Genomic DNA, 5,338 nt, shown 5'->3' with positions numbered 1-5,338 from the left:
AATGATGGGCACTGAAATGTCATTTGAAAGGAGCAGTACCCAAAGGCCTATTCTGAAACACCTTAAACTGCCAATTTAGTTTATGTATTCATTAGGTGTAACTCCATAACAGGCTTGCAATGTGTTATTCTATAAGTTTAACATACTTTCAATACCATTATCTCATAATATCATTAAAGGTTCTATCACTACTTTTATTTAATGTTACAAAGATACATTAACATAGTAAAAGTAAAAACAGTCTTCATGAGCTCTACAGCTTAGTGCAAAAAAAAAGTATACCCTAAGTAGTAATATGTCATATTGGTCATTATCCAAGTACCTAGTTCACAAAACACCTGTTGCTTTTTCTGCTCAGGTTATTTATTGCACCTGCTATATTACCCATGTCAGCTGTAAATATTGTAAACCAAATTCCAGATGATCTTCAGTTTGCTTGGTAATTTTTAATAAAACCATCACAGTCCCAAACATAGGCAACACCCTGCCCTGTAAGTCTGCTTCTCAGATCATTTGTCATCACACACAGCACGTTGGTACTCCCCTGCTAGAAACAGAGCTCTTGGTTTTCCTTCCAAGCAAGCGCAAATAGAGCTAGGCATAAGTATTATTACTGGGTTTTAGCGGGTTCGTTAGTGTTGGAGGTATTTCCAAATCCTTTGATCTTTTATTCTTATGGTTTGCATCTTTTAGTATCTTTGTATTGTTTTACCTGACAGGAGTGGCAGACAATCCCTAATAATGGCTTACCAAAGCAAAAATTTCCAACTTTCCGATGTTCTCACAGAGCAGGGAGCCCTCACTGGCTACACAGGACAGAGTTCTTAGGAGCAGCTAATAACAATCTTCATCTCTTTAGTCTCACTTTTAATATTATGGGGCTACCAATACCTAGAAAAGAAAGGAGCTCTGTAAAATGGGATGGGTGAGGCTAATAAAAAGAGCCTCCAGTAGAAGAAAGTAGAAGTGAAGAAAAAGACAGCAAAAATATCCTTATCCTCAAAGATCTAAGAGGCTATAAGAAGAAAAAGTGAAGAAAGTATCAGGACAATCAGTAGTAAACGTAACATGACTAAGGGATAGCAAGTATCAGTTACCCCGTCTAACAAACAAAACTTCAAACTCCCAAAATCAGTAAAGGAGAGAAACAAAATATGAAAAAGAAATTAACAATATGCATATAGGCTTTCAATAATTGCTATATTAAGACTGAAGAAAGGAAATGTACTACCTCATCTGTAATACATACAGCTCATCTGTATGGTTTTATGACTAAAGTTAATTTTTGTCCTGTTAAATCCTAATTTAGCATGCAACAACATTGCTAGCAAAACAAATATACAATCATCCCAAAGCAGCTATTTTCAAAAGAGAACTGTGCATATTTAAACCAGGTTAAGTCACTCAATTTTAATATTTCTTCAAAAGAAGAAAAGTAGACAGAACGTGGAAAATATGCATAAAAAGGAAAAGAAAAACTTTAAAATAAATACTTTTAAAAATGCCTGAATTCAGCCCGACTACCCACTCACCCTCTGTTAAGTGATCTATTCTTTAATAAGGGAGCATCCGCAGAAGAAAGCCAGTGGCAGCACATAGACACATTGTCCATCAGATGTCATTCAGTCAATAGCAGAAGAGAAGCTGACTGCATCCACCCGGAGGGACTATCTGAAGACACTGGCAAAAAGGGAGATACCTTAAAAATCCCAACCATTTCTAATTTGCATGCTTGTTAACCATAGCCATAAATATACCCATGATAATTCAGCCCACCTGTTTTGCTGTGTTCTAGAAGCATAAAATGCTCTCCTTCTAACAGAGCTACAAAAGTAAGCTTTGCTGTGGGAAGTAATTAAGCACCAGTTTGTGTTTGATTATTGACTATACTTTATCAAAAAGGAATCCACTAAATCTTTGCAACAGTATAAGCCTATTTACACCCCACCTCGTTTCAGTACATGCCTTCTCCAAGTTTATGCATGTCCACGAGCACCACAGAGAACTATCTATAGAGACGTGAGTTCTCAGATATTTTCAGACTTGCTCTCAAATTCTCACTATGAGATTTCTCTCCATGTGAATTTATGTATGCCTTACACGGCTTTGCATACAAGCATTTCAGTGTGGTCATCTTTCTTTAGTCTCTGGGAGGTTTCATGTTCCTTTCTAGTTTTGTACTTCAGTAGACTGACAAAAATGGGGAGAAAAAGGAGACTTCAGAGAAGTCCTGAATTTTAGAAAATACAGTATCTTAGTTTACTGGCAATTGACATTTATTTCTGCCACAGGCTCTAGTATTTTTGCCTTACATAAAGTCTTCTTCACTCCATTTCAGTTCTCTTTGAATTAGCTGAAAAAATGAAGTAACACTACATTTAAAGCAAACAAATTTTTATTTTTTGGTACTTTCATTGACTCATAAATTTTGGGGAAAAGGTTAAGTTTGATCATTTCCAGTTGTGTCAAGCTTAACACTTAATTCAAAGTTGAGAGACTATTTTATTTTATGAAATACAGTATTTGTGCATATATTAATAAGGGAAAAAATCAGTCTAGGGTCCATAGATTCATGTATATTGACTGCATGTTATGAATGGCTTTCCAGTCCTATTTCTCTCAGTGGACTTCCCCCTTTTCCCACTACCAACTACAAGTGATTAACTTCAATGCTGTGTTGTATGTACAGGTCTGCCTTCTTACTAAACACACCTAGATGATTTCAAAGCAAATTTACCTTTTTCTTCTTGAGCTCTTCTATATACCAAAATGTATGCTGTAATCATTCATCATGCAGGAAGCATAATTTATCCACTTTTTCCATGAATGCATCTCCAACTTGGCATCCAGTTTAAACTGTCATTTGTATTGTCAGTGTTTTCCCTGTATAGTCTCAACAGTGTCTTCACCTACTTAAATGTGTAAGTATATTCTTATCCAACAGTCCTGGTTCTAGAAATAGCCTTTCTACATCTCCCAGCATCATCAGATGGCCAAGTGTTTTCAAACTGAAAGTATTTTTTTCTGAAGTTAAATATGTCAGTATCTCTCATGCTGTCATTAAATTAACGCTTCAAAACCTCCAACTTGTCTGACTACGACAGCATCAATAAAACAAATTCTATCAATTATCTATTTAATAAACTATTTTCTATAATAGTGATTCCAGTTTTTCAGTTATATCAATATTTTTCAGTATCATTTCAGTATATAGGTAATAGTTATTGCGGTATTTCACCCAAACATCCTTTGGAAAAAGGAAGTTACAAAGGGGATGAAATTCTATGAACAGGTAGGAAAGTAGGCAGAAGGAAAGATTTAAGTCTGAAAAAATATTCCCACCTGAAAAGATTCATGAAGGACTAGGCAAATATGCTTGACTGGTTTTTTAAGTAATTGCAGCACAAGAGTTTCTTTTCCAAGGAAACTCACATCTCAAAAGCTCTTGTGCAACCTACTTTCTGGCACAAGGAGTTTTTTTGCCTCACAAATCAGGTACCTTAACTAGCTTAGTTACAGACTAGCAGGCTCTGAAATCAGTTCTCATCTGCAAAGACCCTGTTACTTGCATGGTGCTACCCTTCCCCAGGCGTGCTCGCCATGCTTGGAATAAGGCATTTCCACCCATCTGCGTCCTGCCGGTGATATTTCCAGCAGATAATTCATTCTACGGCAGCAATTGCACTCACAAAGCAAAAAGCTTGTCCCCTCACCGGCAGCTCTGGGTGACACTGGGGTAGGGAGGGGGGCACAGCTGGGTAGGACATCAACTGCTGCCTCCCGGCTCAGCCCTGGCTTCATGCTGGGCAGCGGAGCCCCCCTGCACCCAGCAGGGCCCTGCGAGGGACAGATAACTGCTGACAGCCACAGGCAGTTGGCTGTGAGCAGATTGTCATTTAAACAGTCTGCAGGACAAATACCCGACACATGCAGCAGCCTGGCTGTCACGCTTCTAGGATAGCCGGTCTGTTATCTGGATCACAGGCTGACAGCGGGCCTTCGTGTGACATAGCCAATACATGGAAATACAACATGCAAAAAACTAATTTCAGAGGTCTAAAAGCATTATCTGAGCCGAGAGGCACATCAATTCCATTAATTTTTGGTTTTCAGTCTAGTTTCAATCTACTTCTTAAAAGACTCTGGAGCATGAAAATAGGGTAAAAAGTTAATTCAATGAATAAATTCTAGTTTCAAACCCACTAGAAAAAAATGTCAATTTTCAAACTTCTTAACTTGCATTTCAAATTTCTTAAAAGTTTACATGGACCTTCTTTCTCTAAATTGATGACTGGTCTTTAAAGAGCTGTGGGTCATTAAGCAAAGTTTTTGGACCAATGCTAAGAGCTGCAAAAGAGAGCAACTGCCTGTGGAAGTTACTGATTTCACTTCTGTTCTCTTTCACACAGAGCAGACTTCCTCTGAACTCAGCTGTGTCTACTGGAACAACATTACATCACAGAAAATCTAACATGCTAAAAATATATCCTGTAGGTATAATCTTAATTATGCTTAGGTTAAAAAGATTTAGTAACCTTGGAGATAGAAAACAGTGTAGAAATGATTATTTTTAGCATCAAGGAACTTCTCCAAGCAACAATACCACACAGCGTAAAAATATACCAGGTCAGTACACTTTGGAGATTTCAAGTGTTTCATCCTCTTATGGGCTAAGCTACAGTCCTATTAACTTAAACGATATTACCCTGGAACACTTCCCATCCACGCACCCTACCCCCCAATTCATAGTCTGTATAACCAAAGAAATTACAGACATGCAAAGACATACAGGAACTTTAAGCATACCGTCTTTACAAACTGAGCTTGAATCGACAACAATGGAATTTTCAACTTGTCTTCAAGACACCCATCTGCTGCTTTAAATATAATTTGCAATACTGAGAGCAAAAGCTCCAAGTGACAGCCTGACCTTGGGTTGAAGAGGACAGTAATTTCTCCAGGGTCCCATGTTTGCTGGAACGTTCCTCATACCTTAAAGTCCTCAGGCTATAGTCACAGGCAGAAGTAGTCTCAGCAAGAGTGCTATGGCATCAACAATCCACATTATTTGCTCCTGTTAAATCATGTTTGTGTACCAATAGTCTCCCCAAGCTCCTCCTTCCCTTATGAATATGCCAAGCTGGTTTGCTGGGCAAACACAGCACACGCCAGCCCTTCCCATCTCCTAACTGGGTAACAAGTGCAAGTGTGTGAGTGTATGTGACTGTAGGAGGAAATAATGGAAAGTACCGTGTATCTGTTGATATCAGCTTGTTTATAGTATTAGCAGCTTCATTTCTGCTAAATAAAGGAGAAATTCTAATACTGGTAGAGAGAA

General features: G+C 38.1%; 1 long non-coding RNA gene across 1 annotated transcript; it reads right to left on the bottom strand.

Moving 5' to 3' along the window:
- Window positions 1-275: 275 nt before the first annotated feature.
- On the bottom strand, window positions 276-5,103 carry LOC119153367. The gene is made up of 4 exons (XR_005106123.1): window positions 4,993-5,103; window positions 2,313-2,353; window positions 1,533-1,680; window positions 276-891 (listed from the first exon to the last, which is right to left on the bottom strand). It is a non-coding gene; the product is annotated as an uncharacterized LOC119153367 (long non-coding RNA).
- Between the last annotated feature and the right edge of the window lie 235 nt (window positions 5,104-5,338).

Source organism: Falco rusticolus, chromosome 9 (genome assembly GCF_015220075.1).
Source record: "Falco rusticolus isolate bFalRus1 chromosome 9, bFalRus1.pri, whole genome shotgun sequence".
Classification (NCBI taxonomy): domain Eukaryota; kingdom Metazoa; phylum Chordata; class Aves; order Falconiformes; family Falconidae; genus Falco; species Falco rusticolus.
The sequence above is the reverse complement of the archived record's forward strand: the minus strand, read 5'-3'. Positions and strand labels throughout refer to the sequence as shown.